This window comes from Lithobates pipiens, unplaced genomic scaffold (genome assembly GCF_037356315.1).
Source record: "Lithobates pipiens isolate NorthernLeopardFrog02 unplaced genomic scaffold, aLitPip1_a1.2 Scaffold_23, whole genome shotgun sequence".
In the NCBI taxonomy this organism is placed as follows: Eukaryota; Metazoa; Chordata; class Amphibia; order Anura; family Ranidae; genus Lithobates; species Lithobates pipiens.
In genome coordinates, this window is record NW_027507785.1 from 29,792,451 (window position 1) to 29,809,143 (window position 16,693).

The window sequence follows — 16,693 nt, forward strand, 5'->3', positions numbered from 1 at the left end:
AGGACAGAACGTGACAGAAGGGTGAGGGGCCACTGTGTGCACCGCATTACTATTCTCTTTGGAGTTCCCAAAGGTGGCCCATGTCTGTTACAATCCTATAGTGTATATTAAAAATAAAAAAAAAATGATTGTGTGCCTCTAAAGTGTTTGGGTTTAGCTTGTAGAAAAAGTGACAACCCTATGTAGGAACATGCAGTTATAGAAGATGGGACTTGCAGTTATAAAAGATGTTCTTTGAGGTGTGAATATCCCATCTCTTCTTCCTGCAGAAGTAGTCAAGGCAAAGATAAGATGGGTTAGAAGTAGGGTTGCCACCTGTCCTGGATTCACCCGGATAGTGTGGGTTTTGAATTATGTGTCCAGGTTTCAGTGCACCTGAAACCCGGACACATTATTCAGAAAGGAATGTGACTTGGGGCCTGGCAGTAGGGTGAGGGGGGCACTATGCACGCCACATTTTTATTCTCTTTGAAGCACCCAAAGGAGTCCCAGGTCTGTTACAATCCTGTAGTGCGTGCTAAAAATAATTACTGTGCGCCGTTAAAGTGTTCGGGTTTGGCTTGAAGAAAAAGTGGCAACCCTAGGTGCAGAAGCTCACTCGGTACCTCGCTGGGTGCCATGTATCCAGCTGGGAGACTTTAACCCCCAGGGCTGCCTGCACACCGAACCTCATCTCCGTCCTCCTCCTCTTCCAGTTATAAGATAAGCCCAGGGCTTCTGCCCCTTCCGCATCCTGTAGTCCCAGTCCTGCTACCTGTCACCGTGCTCTGCTGTGCTGGATAAATGTGCGGTCAGGCTGGGGGGGGGGGGGGGGGGGGGCGTCGACCCCCTGCCAAGTGCCGCCCTAGGCCTGCACCTTGTCGGTAGGATTCCCACCTTTTCTTCAAGCTAAACCCGGACACTTTAGCAGCCTGGGACACCTTTAGATGCCCCAGGGAAAGTATTAATGTGGTGCGCATAGCAAACAATGGGTGTGGCCATATTGCTCTAGCTGACATCATTGTCCTGCCCCCCCCCAGTGATGTCGAACCTGCCCTCAGACAGCTGCCCACAGCTCCCGGATTCCAGCAGATTTGTGTCTGACTATCTTGGTTACCTGGGGAGCCACAGCCCGGTCTGAATAACGTGCCCGGGTTTCAGTTGGCCTGAAACCTGAACACATGATTCAAAACCCAGACTGTCCAGGTGAATCCCAGATGGGTGGTAACTTTACTTGTCGGTCTAGGCCAAAATACAGCACTGCCTAGTAGTAATACCAGGATTTTGATTTTTAGCCTTATCATAAGCCCACCTGTAGCTTAAATGAATATCTCCAAAACATGCACCTTTTAGGAGGTATTCACCTGGTTGGCAACGGGTGACATAACAGGTATGCCACACCTTCAGAGCTCTGCGACTCCGAGCACACATGCAAGAGTGATGTCATCGTGGGCCGGCCATTCACGCGGCTGCAGCCCACCGAACCCGGAAGGAAGACCAGGTGAAGATTATGCAGCGGTGACCGCTTGATTAGCACAATATACCTTTACCTTGCAGGGAGACATTTTTATTTATTTGTTTCCTACTACTTTGCTACCGCTTTACACATTTGCATCTGTAAATAACTAACAAAGTAATCCTCCATGCCCATTAGCTAATCCAGAATTATGGGGTGCTGTTCCCTAAAAGATTTACAACAAAAAATAGGGAAAAAAAAGGAAAATAGACCACGCAAATCTATCATAAACCTTTATTATTTACACCCTTTGTTCATGTTTGCATTCTTCCCCACTATGACATAACGTTAACACTGACCATTGTCATTATTCTCTCTCCGGAGACACCATTCACTTTAATTGCCTATTTCATTACATATACATACAAGGTAGCATGCAAGATACATGAGTGGGTTTATTGCAGAATAAATCTAATGAAGTTATGTCACCAATAAATAATCCAATAATTGATTTCCCCCCTCCATTGTATAAACCAAAGCCGTTATACAAATAAACTGTGATATTTACCCACTATCCTCTGAATTGTGCTCTCTCTCTCTATCTCTCTCTATCTCTCTCTCTCTATATCTCTCTCTCTCTATATATATATATATATATATATATATATATATATATATATATATATATATATATATATTTTTTTTTTTTTTTTTTTTCATATATATATGATTCTGCATAAATCCATTATATTGCATCATTTATCGATACACCAACATATGTTTTCACTTGGTTTGAATTCCCAAAATGATACTAAACAGAGAAGTGTTAATTACCATAATTCATTCACATAAATCATATATATCTTGATATATATCATTGTATTTTTTTTTAACCACCTCAGCCACTGAAGGATTTGCCCCCTTAATGACCAGGCCATTTTTTTACCTTACATTTGATATATTTAATACTGATTTATATTAAAACAATGTTTTTTATGAGTTTCTTAGTGAATGTAACCAATCAGCATATTATATCCCACCCCCAAAGTGTTTAGCGAAAGGAGGACATGGAGGAGGAATGGAGGAGAGTGTCAGGTGTCGCCCACCTGTCTATAGTCATGTGGGCTGCACAGAAAAAGGAGGATATGAAGGGCTTAGAAGGTAAGTAAAATTGAGCATGCTTCATAGAGCAGGGGTTCCAAATCCTTGGACCTGTTGATGACCAAGGGCTATCAAAGACCGCAGTCACCGCTCACCTCCCGCTATGCGGCCATGCCTGTGTTTTCTCTCCCGCCTCGCCAACAATGTCCTCCTATCAGCAGAGGAGGTGTTGGGAGGAGCTGGAGATCTGCACAGAGAGTGGGCGTCTCTGCATATTAACAAGTGGATAATCTAGATCTGTAGGTCTTCCTGCCCTCTGACTTGCTGACATTGTTGCCGGGGGGCAGGAGAGTCAGGAGACACAGGCTGAATCCTGTCTCACTCTGCCGAAGATAGGACTGTGCAGGGGCAACAGAAAGTAAAAGGTGGCACTGAGATTAGAGAGAAAAGAAGGTGGGCATGACTGCAAGGGGCACTGTGATATTAAGGGGACTGCACTTTAAAGGGGCACTGTAATGCCACGTACATACAATCGGAATTTCGGCCAGAAAAAGACAGATGAGAGATTTTCATCGGAAAATGCAACCGCGTGTATGCTCCATTGGAATTTAGCAGGCCGAATTCCCACCAGCAAAAATTTGATAGTATGTTCTCAATTATCCCGATGAAATTCCGATCGTGTGTATGCGATTCCGACGCGCAAAAACTCACGCATGCTCAGATTCAACTTCGAGATGGAAGCTATCGGCTACTAGGTATTGAACTTTCTTTTTCTAGTCCTGTTGTACATGTTGTAAGTCACCGCATTCTTGGCGGTCGGAATTTGGTGTGACCGTGTGCAGGCAAGACAGTTTGAGCGGAATTCCGTCAGAATTCCGTAGCGAAAACCATCAGAGCTTTTTCCAATGAGAATTCTGATCGTGTGCACGTGGCATTAAGGGGTTGTAAAGGTAAATTTTTTATTTTCTACATAGCTTCCTTTAAGCTAGTGCATTGTTGGTTCACTTATCTTTTCCTTCGATTTCCCTTCTAAATGTTTTTTTTTCTTTGTTTTCTTTGTCTGAATTTCTCACTTCCTGTTCCTCCTCAGTAAGCTGTTCAGTAAGCTGTTCTGGCTGACTAACCACCAGCTCGAATGATGGTGAGAAGTTTACTGAGGAGAAACAGGAAGTGAGATATTCAGACAAAGCAAAAAAACATTTAGAAGGGAAATCAAAGGAAAAGGTAAGTGAACCAACAATGCACTAGCTCAAAGGAACCTATGTAGAAAATAAAAAAATTACCTTTACAACCCCTTTATGATTGCAGTGCCCCATTACAGTGCAGTACCCTTTATATCACAGTGCCCCTAGCAATAACAGCCCTCTCCATTACAATAATGTATAGTGGACAGCACTATAAAGGGGCACTGCGATTTGAAGAGGAACTGAGGACACTGTGGGGCAGCTTTTAAGGGGGAACTGTGCTGTAAAGGGGGTTGTGGTGTGAAAGGGGGCTAAGAACCGACTCCGTGAATATCCCGTCACTGAGCGCCTCTGCGAACATCTCCTCTTCCCCTAATTCCTGGAAAAAATGGCTTCCACAAAACCGGTCCCTGGTTCAAAAAAGGTTACAGACCGCTGCCGTAGAGGACACCAGCTGGTCTACACAATCTCAATCTGCAGTGAGGACACAAAGAAGATGGAAGAGACAGCTGAAGGCAGGATCAACCAGGTATATTTCACTCAACACAAAACAAATGCTTTAGTGGCTTTGTCAGTATGAACGCTCTGTTATATCGCATGCCTTGAGAGTTTTTCATAGTCTGGTTTAATGACGCTTTAATTACTTCTATGATTAGCAGCACCATAAATCCAATCCAGTAAATCAGAGAGTGGGTGGTGCTTGACCCAGAGAACATTAAACTTTTACAGGACATTTTTACAGGGTCAAGGCCACTTAGCAGGTGAGACAACTAGTAACAATTCCCATAGTGAAACATCAAAGCGAACAAGGTAAATTCTCGGCGAAAAATTCGAAATTTGCAGCGGCTGGGCCATATTTTGAGAGTTGACATTTAACTTGGAGGGTACCTTTAAGTTTTGTTTTAACAAACAAAGTACATAAACAGATTGGGATGATGAGATGCGCCCAAAATAGAACCCGCATTAATTATACCCGGCACATTCTCGCAATGCAGATCCTTCTTATAATATATTGCCGTACAGTATGTGGCATTTCCAAATGTAAATGAAGCCATAAAGATATTCATGGAGGAATTATGCATTCGTTCAGTGTCACTTCTACAGAGAGCTGAAACACTCAGCCTAATGGTTTATGGTGTAAGAGACATAATGAATCACCAGCAAGGGAATCGCTGAAGTTAAAGCAGATTATCTTAGGAATTCCAAATCCTATCGTGACTTTTTGGCTTTGTCACCTCTGGTGTTGAAGACTGCATCATTTATGGAGATAAGCAGTGCATGTCCTCATTAGCAGAAGCCACCGTGTCTACCTTGTTTCAAAGGCAGCTAAAATAAGGCGCAGGTTCTAATCCTATTATGAAGAATGGCCTACAAGTCAAAGCAGCAGGAACGCGGTGCGAGGATGGCGCAAATTCTTTATTCATGAGTTTTAAAGGGGCTTGTGAACTACTTCCGGAACTAAGAGCGGCTTGAAGCATGATGTATCAAAGAGGATTTTAAGTTCAAAAAGTGCTTGTTAGCTTGTTAAAGTGAAATTACAAGTTTCTGTGCAACACCATCTCTTAGTCGTTACATGTCTTATGAAATAACTCGAACTATGAAGCTGTGCCCAAAAAAGGTAGGCTGATAAAAAGGACTAGTCACCAGTATTGCCTGAAGGCTCCCTACAGGTGATTGTTTCCTTATTACTGATTTAAAATGCCTTGTTCTGCATTGTGTCTCTGTGTGAAGGTGGCCATCTTGGTAGAGTAGCTAGGCTTTGGCTCCTCTTATCAGAGCTGCTACATTGACAACTGGTGTGTGGTAAGAGAATAGTCAAGCAGTAGCAGGAGAGATTCAGAAAGCACAGATCCATAGAATAATTGACACAGAAGCAGGGACATCCTTGCACTGCAGTTCCTCAGGAAAAGCTTCCTCTCCAGCAAGGAGAACAGTGATCAGCACAGTCGTGACGTCACACAATCTCACTCAAAATCTCTTTCAACTAGTCAGAGACAGCAGTTTTTCAAATGGGGTGACTTTCCGGTTCACCTGATGTCAAGACTGGGCTCAGCCCTTCCTTCTCTGAGCTGGTCACTCAGCTGTCGGCTAATTGCCAGCTCCCATCTCTCTCCACAGTTACCCAGCTGTTGATGATATCCTGCTTGTCAGTCCTGCCTACTTAAGCCGTCCAGTCCAGAGGAGCTCTGCCTTCACCTTGGTATCATCACAAGAAACTATCTCCTGCACTCCTATTCTCCTGTTTAAAGACTGGCTTTGCTGACATCCCTTCTGGCTCCAGATCTTGCTTGCTGTTCCACTACTTTGATCCCTGACTTCTGCTTGGCTGACTATCTGTTACTGAACTTTGGCTATGTTTGTACTACTTTTATTTTGTTTTAATGCGCCGTTCCGGGAGCACCCGTATATGGGGAGTTTTTCATGGTGGGATTTACTACCATATTAGGTTTGGCGGTCACACTATCCCCTGTATTCCAGAGCCCCCTTCCTTGTCTGTCTCCTCATTTTTCCTTCCATCGTAGACCACACGGACGCCCGGGGCGTCGACACAATTGTGACGCCGCCCCCTTCCAGCGCTGCGATCCTCCCATTTTGGTCAGCTTGGATGAGATGGCCAATTGGGCTGTCTTTTTTTTATCCCTCTTTCCCCTGCTCCTTTTCGCCGGTCCGAGGTTTACTGGGGTGGTACGGGGCTGTGCGTCACAGCGCTATATGCATAGCCACTGCACCGCTTGTGTCCACCCCTCTTTTCCCCGTCCGGCCTGAGGAATTATGGGGACTGTAGGCTTCCAGCACCGAGCCGATGACGCCAGACGCCGGCTCGGTGGTAGGGCTTATAAAAGCCGGCGTCTGATCATCATCTCTCGCGGTTGCAGCCAAAGGACATGATGCTTGTTCCACATATCATTGTATCCAACACGAGTAAGTAGCTGTCTGGCTTTAGTGAGTTTCTATTACTTTAATAGTTCACTCAGCCTCAGTGTTTTATCTATACTGCTTATTATATGGCATTACCCATTAACCTCACTTATAGTTCTAACATTTTATGCACTCTTTGGGTTATCTATGGAAACAATGCCTGTGCACTAATTTCAGGCATGTTTTCTTTATTTATTTTTTTATTTATTTTTTTACTATTTTTTTTTTATATTTTCATAAATCTAATTTTTTTTTTTTCATATTGTCACTGTGACTGCGCTATTCAGTTATGGGACAAGTTTTATCACCATATATTTCCTTTCTTATTTTCTCATCATTATTATTTTTAAACCCACATTTTTTCTTTTATGTCGGTTTTTCTCATTTATTCCCTTGATCCTCTCTCTAGTCCTTGCCTAACGGACTTTCCGGTAACGGATCTTTTCTACCATAAGCGATCATTAACCCTTTGGAAACTTTTGTTTTATGTAAGTATTGTGCAACTTTTTGATCATTTTTATTATTTTATTTGGGAGGGTTTTTACCCCCTTGGTTGCATTGTTTAGGCAATCTTTTGTTTTTCATTTATTTTTGAAGTAGATTACTAAATTTTCAAATTTTCATTATTAAAATAAAATTTTCTTTTGTTATCTCTAATAGTCCCTTTGCTGGTCTTTTTGCCCTCTGCGGTCTACCATGGCATTGAGTATTTGTTGAGGTGGACCAATCCAAGATTGTACCATCTCTACAGTAGTTGAAGGCAGGGCCAGTGCTACCACTAGGCGGACTAGGCAACCGCCTAGGGCGCACTGCCACCTAGGGCGCCCGGCCGCTGGTTATTTTATTCCTGCACTGTCCTTGCCATGTCAAGCAGCGTCAATACAGTGTCCCGGAATGATAGTGACAGAGTGAGCAAACACTGGGTAGCGCAGGTGCTCACTCCGCCTCCGCCTAATGCTCTACTGGCCACTGGTTGCTACAGCCGCCTGGCGTGTAACAACCAGTGATGTAATGGATGCGACTCTCTGCTCAGCACTCAAAGCGGAGGAGGAGTTATCTTCCTCCTCCTTCTCCACGCCTAGTGCTCTCCACCACGCTGGATGACTTCCCACCTCCTCTATCTTGTGGCAAGTGGCACTGCATCTGGGCCAGGTGTCAGTGAGGGGCTCCACTCACAGCATCCCAAAGAAGAGTCTCTGCTACTTCACTTCCAGTCTCCACAGAGAACTTTACTGGGCACCTGACCCTTCACAGCACAGAGCAGCTGACACCAGCCCAGCGATGTTCCCCGATCAGTGTGATCGCACAGTGAGTGTTATTCTAGTAGGGGGGAGCAGCCAGCCTGTGCCCACACCATAAGGGGAATCGCCGGGGACACTCTGGATTGTCAGAGGGAGTTGTAGGAGTTGTATAAAGCTGTCTGTTAGATGGATGAGCCTGTGCCTCCTTGTCCGTCAATTTCTTCACCTCCCCCTCCCTAACCCACCTGCTTGGAATGCTCCATGGGGACCGTGCTAGAAGAATCATCAATCAATCTGAGAGGACCATGGAGCAGTGCTCGGGAGGGAGAGGGGAATGTACAGCTGCCAGTGTGTTTGTACATGTCTACTGCCTGTGTGTGTGCTACACTGAGACATGGGACAACACTAGCTGTGTGCAGAGAGACCCCTCCCCCACTCACAGCATGTCACAGTCCCTGACCTTTAGACCAGTCCCTCTCCTTCACCCACTACTGTGTATGGCATTGTCCCTGATTAATAGGGACAGTCCCTGTTTTATAAACCAGCCCCTCTGTCCTTTAATTGTCTTCTGTCCCTCTACCAAGTGTAACTATCATAGTTCGAATCCACTTTGGTAAGCAGTCCCTGATGTATAGAGAAGGTCCATAGACAGTCCATTAAAGAAACAGTCCTTATTATCCACTTGCTCTCCAAAAGATTTACCCCTCCTTAATGACCAGGCCATTTTTTGCAAAAAGTCACTGCGTTATTTTAACTACTATTTTAACTGCAACGCTGTAACCAAATAAAAATAAAAGATGTCCCTTTTATTCCCACAAATAGAACTTTCTTTTGGTGCTATTTGATCACCTCTGCGGCTTTTATTTTTTGTAAAATAAACAAAAAAAGAGCGACAATTTTGAAAAAGAAAACATTTTTTTTTAAACTTTCTGCTATAAAACATCCAATAAAAAAATTGAAAAAATCTAATTTCTTCAAAGTGACACATAATGGACTACTATGCGATGCAATGTGATGCGATGCGATGCATAGTAGTCCATTATGCTTTACCTTTGCAGGGAATGAAAGAGGAAGTAACACTCATCAGGGTTTACTTCCTCTTTAATGAGATTGTATATGTGATGACAATCAAATGTAATTTTAAAATGTGTGTGAGTGTATATGTATTCTATTGACTGATCTACCAAATGTCCCCCCGAGTCTGTATTTGATGGGCACTGGTGAGGCGGCATTGGTGAAGCGATATTGATGGGCGCTGATGAGGCGGCATTTATGGGCACTGGTGAAGCTGCATTGATGGACACTGGTGAAGCTGCATTGATGGGTGCTGGTGAGACTGCATTCATAAGCGCTGGTTAAGAAGCATTGATGGGCGCTGGTGAAGCGGCATTGATAGCCGCTGGTGAGTCTGTATTTCATGGGCACTGATGAGTCTGTATTTGATGGGTGCTGGTGAAGCGACATTGATAGCCACTGGTGAGTCTGTATGTGATGGGTGCTGGTGAAGTGGTATTGATGGGCGCTGGGGGAGCGGCATTGATAGCCGCTGGTGAGTCTGTATTTGATGGGCACTGGTGAAGCGACATTGATGGGTGCTGGTGAGTCTGTATTTGATGGGCGCTGGTGAAGCGACATTAATGGGTGCTGGTGAGTCTGTATTTGATGGGCACTGGTGAAGCGGCATTGATAGCCGCTGGTGAGTCTGTATTTGATGGGTGCTGGTGAGTCTGTATTTGATGGGCGCTGGTAAAGTGGCATTGATGGGCGCCGGTGAGTCTGTATTTGATGGGTGCTGGTGAGGCTGTATTTGATAGGCACAAGTGAGATAACATTTGATGGGCAGAGGTGAGGCTGCATTTAAAGGGCACTGGTGAAAACGTTTACAAATAAAAATCTGCTGTTTTATCGTTTATCGTTTTGAATTATTTGATCTGAAAGCTGGTTTGGGGGCAAAACTGTAAAATTTCCACAATTAGCTGGTCTAGCAAAGTGTCGCATGCAAAATAGTAGTGGTCATTAAAAAAGGTGGGGTGTACATGGGAAGGGCAAAGGGGGTGGAGTCAGGGGTGGGGCCAAGGGGGGCGGCAAAATGAGGTTTCGCCTAGGGTGTCAAAAATCCTTGCACCAGCCCTGGTTGAAGGTGGGTTCTGTGTCTTTTCTGGGGGCTTATTGTGGTTCGCCTCTCCTTGTGGGGCTCTCGAACCTGTGCATTTTTTCATTTGTATTCTATTTGTTAAATGATGTTGTTTTTTTTCTAATTTAGAACTCTGTACATTGGAATATTCATACATCCTCTGAGGAAGCAAATATCTTTGCAAAACATGTCGGGATAATGTGTGTCTAAGATAAACACCGCTGTACTATATTACTTGTGACCATGTAATAAACAATAATGTATATTTCATTAATTATAGGTTAATGAATTGTAACTTTGATTGCAATAAACATTTGATATATAATTTTATATTTCGTCTAACAAGTATGTTATAATCCAATTTATTGTTGCACAGTGAAATCCCTTCGTCTTTGTTTTCCTTTTACTCAAGTAATATTTTTGGGATGTGGTGCCTTTCTTACTGGGTTTCTGCTATGTTTTGTTGAACCAATGCTTGTTTATATGTTTTTACTACATTTGTTCTTTTTACTTTTATTATTAAATAAGTGTTATTTAACTGTACTTCTGTCTTGGTCTGATTTCATGGTTTCTGACATCTGGGATGTCACAACTAGAGGTGCACCTAGGGTTTCCACCTTTTCTTCAAGCCAGACCCGAAAACTTTAGCAGTCTGGGGCACCTTTGGGTGCCCCAAGGAGAGTAGTAATGCGGTTTGCATAGCGTGCCGCAGCGAACATTGGGTGTGGCTAAATTGCTCTTGTTGACATCATCGCTCTGCCCCCCCAGTGATGCCGAACCTGCACCCAGACAGCTGCCTGCAGCTCCCTGACAGCAAGAAATTTGTGTTTGACTATCTTACTTACTTGGGGAGCCACAGCCCAGCCTGAAAAGTGTGTCCGGGTATTTCAGTCTGCTTGAAACCCGAACACATAATTCAAAACCTGGACTGTTCGGGTGAATACCGAACAGATGGCAACCTTAGGTGCACCGAATGGATATTTTGGTGCATCTCTAGTCACAACCACAGGACCCAGTTTGTCCTGGATTAGTGTCATGGGTTGCCATGATGTGGACCGGTCAGCTGGCACAATAGAAACCAGTGCCCCTTAAGGGTTGGACACACTTTATTCATTGCAATAATCTTAGTAGCCGGCTTGCCCTCACTACCAAATGCTCAGAATAACGTAACAAGATTCGTCCGCATTTCGAAAATTCGGACTGAAATTCGAATCAAATTTTACATTGAACTCTAGTTGAATTCTATCTACACAATGCTGAAATCAAAGACTGCGTGTGTTACTAGGGTACCATTTGTAATTAATGCTGTTTTTGTTAAGCCAAAAAGTGATTTAAGGAGTCATTGTAATCATTTGATGAAGATTTTTCTTTTCTGTGTTCCCCTTGCGGCATTCAAATAAGCAAACAATATAACATTTTCGTTTTGACCGTTTCGAAAATTTATCAATTTGAACATTCTGAATCGAAAAAAAAAAAAGTAAATTCAAAGAAAATTTGAAAATTTTGAATACGAATTCTGAATGCGAATTCCAAATACAAATTGAACCAATAAACCAAATTGAACTAAATGAAATAACTTGATTAACAAAACTAATTTTGTTGTCATGTTTAGAGACCGGACCTGCTCCACTTTTTACCCTTTGCCTTTCTACTGACCGAAAGGTAGGGCTCTGATGTGAAGAGAAGACTGATTGGGGACTCTGTGATGGGACAGTGCAATGTGATTGAGGGCTCTGTGGTGAGGGAGACTGTGTGATTGGGGGGGCTCTGTGATAGGGGTACTGAGTGATTGGGGGTTCTGCGATGGGGAAAAATGTCTTGTTGGGGGGCTTTGCGAAGGGGAGACTGTGGGATTGGGAGGGGGCTCTGCCTGCGATTACAGAATTGTGGCAAAATGTGGGATGTGTTTGCAATGTCAATTATTTGTTAATGGCACCCCAAACACTGTGCAATTTTGGCACAATTGTCGAGTGACAAAAAGTGCTACAATCGCGGCAAAAAAATGCAACGTGAAACGCTCCTGACTCCGTGCCAAGATTTGGTAGATGAGCTTCTTTGGAGTGTTTTTGGAGTGGAGGGAGGCCCATTCAAATGAATGGTGTCGCTGCAAAACGCTTCACTAAAAAACACAAAATCACAAAAAAAACGCTCTGCAGCAGCTATCGCTGCACTACGCTCATGTGTGAATGGAGCCTTACTGTTGCACAAAAAAAGCTTTCACAAGTGTTAAAGAAATCCAGTGGCTTAGTGGTTAGCAGACCTGCTCTGCAGATCTGAGGTCATTGGTTTGTCCTCTCACCCTCCATAGACATGCTTATAGGTTATTTGAATTCTTTACAAAAACTGGCCCTCATGCATGTGAGATAAGGACCTCGTTTGTAAGCTCCTTGAGTTCAGGAATTAATGTGAATGTAAAAGTTCTGTGAAACTTCTCAGCACTGTATAAATTCCCGAAAACAAAATATGGATGTCTGTAACAGCAGCCATGGGAATGCTTGTTCAACATTTTCAGTGCCTAGGAAGCGTTTGCAAAACTTCTGAGTTGATTTCTCTGATTCTGGAGCTGATGGTTGAAATTGGTAGCTACTTGTCAAGTGCTTGCTGAATGCATCAATGTTTGATTAACACAAGGGCCATTTGAAAGATTGGGCATTTGATAAGCTTTGACATCAACCACCCATGTGAACAAGTGCAGGTTAGTTTTTAAAAACAAATATTTGTAGAGTAAGCACTATATTAATTTATAAAGATCTACTGGTAAATTTAGCTGTGTTAGGTAACTAACCTGGCTGATTTATAGTCTTTGTGGTCATTTTGATTTTCTCCTAAGCCTGGTTTAACTGTGGTTCCTCCTTTCTGTCGAATGGTGCCACTGTTGCCTTAGTCATTAGTATGATGAGCTGCAGTGAGACTGTGTTATGAATATGCATATCTCTTTCAGACAATCAGTAGGAGTTTCAGGCCACTGAGCATGCTGGGAGATAGTATGTATTTGGAGGAAGTCGGGGGATCGGGTCCTCCCACCCAGTCCTTGGTCTGGTGTGCATGTGGGAGGAACGACTGCATTCAGTGAGGCCTGAAGTTTAAGGCCAGGCCCTGTGCGCAAGGCTCTTGCCTGTTTGCTGCCTGGGAGCATGCGGGAGATTCTGCTAGAGAGAGAGAGAACCTTTTGTTGCTTGGAGGCATGAGGAAAAGGTTCAAGTTCTGAGATGAAGTACCCAAGGTTATTTTTCCATGAGCTGAGGACTATGGAGAGGCTTGGAAGGCATCAAGAGGGACTCATCCAAGGAAATCCTACACAGTGCTGTGAGTTTTTTGGTTGCTATAGAATTCAGCTGTTGCTACTTAGGTAGAGAACATTGGGTGCAGGCCTAAGGCCCTTGTTTAGCTGTCTATCTGTCTTGGTCCCTACCGTGCCTTGCAGACGGACAGGCATGGCCACGCCTCAAGTGGCTCTGCTTGGTATCGAACTCATGACTGTCTTCTTCTTCTCCTGTTTCTTTAACTCTGAGCCACACCTCAGTTCTATTCATCATGCTTTCCAGCCATGCCTAGTTTAGCATAAAGTACTGTGGGCGATACTCTGTACCTGTCACTCCTGGATCAGCTGAGGCAGGTTACCTAATTAGCTGGCTATAAAACCCTGACTCACTCTGAGGTCTTGTTCAGTTCATTGTTTCATTGTATCATGTTTGCCAAGTGTTCCTGATTTCTGTTGCAGTGTTCCAAGACTGACCCCGGCTTCTGACCCGGGCTCTGTTTATCATTTATCCTGTCTTCTGGAATCCTTGACTACGGCTTTACCTCGACTATCCCTTGGCAATTTCCTGTTAAAACCCCCGTGCACAGATTCACAGCTCAGGTAGCTTCTTACCTTGCTACCGAGTGCTATGTGTATTTGCAAGGGTGAGCATACATCTCTGCAATATGGAATCGAACCAAGGCAAGCCCTTACACTACCTGACTGTTTTGTTTTTTGGAGTCTGCTGATCTGTCTGCCTACTGTCCTAGGATGTCCTGTGCCCTAACCCTCTCTCTCTACATTTTTTTTTGTTGTGAGCAATAAACTTACTTTTGTTCATCCTAAAAGTGACTGGGGCTCATCTTTTCTGCAATTGTCCACATCATGTTGAAAGAACCAGCACCCTGAGGTGAAATGTCAACCTGATGCCAGGGGTCAAGGGGGCTCTACAAACAATTAGACCTAAAATATTGATAATACTAGAGCAGTGGTCTTCAAACTGTGGCCTGGGGGCCAGTTGCGGCCCTTTGCTTGCCTTTATCTGGCCCTTGGAGCATTACTCCCACCAACACCATTGAAGAGGTCCTATTCTTCCCATTGACCCCAAGGATGGGGCACTGTTGCTCCCACTGACCCCTAAGATGGGGTACTATTTCTCCCACTGACACCAATGATGGTGCACTCTTCCTCCCACTGAGACCAATGATGGGGTACTATTCCTCCCACTGACACAAATGATGGGAAACTGTTCCTCCCACTGACACCATTGATGGGGCAATCCTCCTCCCACTGACACCATTGATGGGGCAATCCTCCTCCCACTGACACCATTGATGGGGCAATCCTCCTCCCACTGACACCATTGATGGGGCAATCTTCCTCCCACTGACACTACTAAATGGGCACTACTTGTCCCACTGACATCATTGATGGGGCTCTATTCATGGGCTAAAAATTCATCCTGCTAAAACACAGTTGCTTGAGCGTACTTAATATGGACCACACTTTGTAAATTAAATATAACATTGATAATACCTGATCTTTCAAGTACAATCTAAGGGTCAGTGTTAGCATTAATTATCATCTGTCCAAAGTTGTTCTACTGGCGCACAATAATATACATCGAGTCTGCCAAGTTTTTCTCTGGTCCTCAAACTGTGTGAATTAAATTTCAAGACAGTAAGAATCTAATACAACAAAGTTCATTCCAATTAAAGGTGATCTAAAAAATGTCAGAATAATTAATGCTCTAAAGGAGATGAATAAGAACACCAAGCAGAAATTGTTAAGCAATGTCAGGTCTTGCCTTAGGATTTTTCTATCTCTAAAGCCCAACTATGAACAAAGGTAAAAGATGGACCATGTGAAAAATATGTTTGGTTATCTTCAACATCAATCACCGCTGTCCCACCAGATGCACACCTGCTTGCAATGAGACTACCTGGCCCCTTTCTCTAAACACTCGTTACCTTAGTGGATATTTCCTAGGCAATTCACACCATTTGAGAAGCTCACAGTATGCAGGTAAATCCGAGTAGGCATTTACAGAACATGGAAGGAGCCAGTACAATTGTGCAAGACTGAAGGGAAGGCTGGGAAGATATTTTTGGCAAAAGAGGAGCTACGGATAGTTTGGAAAAGTTGAAAAGGGGACCGGAGCTCTATCAAGTGGCAGTAAATTAAATTACAATCAAATCTTATGTTTCATGTATTTTTATGAAAACAAAAAACAAAAGATACTTTTTAAATTATATATATTTAGTAATGAGCAATAATAACAAAAATGAACAAACAAAAATAAAACAAATGTACTCTATATTTTTAAGATGGGCCCATTCATCCTATAGCTATTAAATTGTCATACCATCATATGATTTTGTTTGGTTGATCACTGTGTACACCATTGGTAGTGGTGTTAGAATCTAGCGATGTCTGGATTTGTTTACATTTTTCATCAGTCTAAGAATATTTTTACAGGAAATGCAGTCTCCTTCGGACTTCCTGTTAGATGAAGTGAAAGCACCCCCCCCCCCCCCGCTCCTTTCAAAGATACACTAGAATATTGAGCCTAGGCACCGAAGGACAAGAAGTGTGTCATTCACAGGGTCACCAGGAAAATGGACTTGGTAAGCTGCAACATAATCATATAACTTTTTTTGAGGGGTTAAGATATGCAATTTCCCCACCTCATCCATCCATACAATACAACTGGCTGTAGATTATGGTTAGTGTGATCATATTGTGTATTTTTGTTTTCTAATTTTAAAAGACATTAGGATTTCCATTTGAAAAATGTAATTCAAATTAAAAAAATGTATTCATTGCAAAAATGTTCAAAGTTAAGAGGTCGTTCCCTCTTAGACAGTTGTCCTTGAAACTTGTCTATGTTGAAAGATTTCCCCGCACCTTCTATTCCAGTAACAACAATCGTCAATTTTTTTACATTTCTCATCACTTTCTGCTCCAATGACATAGGTCACCAGTGTAGCACCCTGGTTCTAAACAAGGCTTCTAATAAATCTAGCTGTGCTAGGTGGTTACTAGCCTGACTAATTGATAGTTTGATCCACTGATTTCTGTCCTAAGTCCGAGTTTAATTGGTAGTCTATCTCTTCTGCCAATAAGTGGATGATGGATTACTATGAAATCAGGTGATTGGCTGAGGCAACTTATTTACCAATCAGCAGGAGTTTCTTTTGACCGCTATGCATGCTGGGATAGGATATTTATTTGTGAGGAGTCAAGGGATCAGGGTTCTTCCCGCCCGGGGCTGCTGCCTAGGTGGGTGTGTGTCAAACAGCTCCTGGTTTCTGGACCTGAAGCCTGAGTCCTATCCACTAATATAAGGGACGCAAAGGTGGAGCAGCAGGGGTTAAGCTCAAAGCTTGGGGCGGAACCATGTGTGTTAGAGGCTCAGCCCGAGGGGAGCCTGTTCAT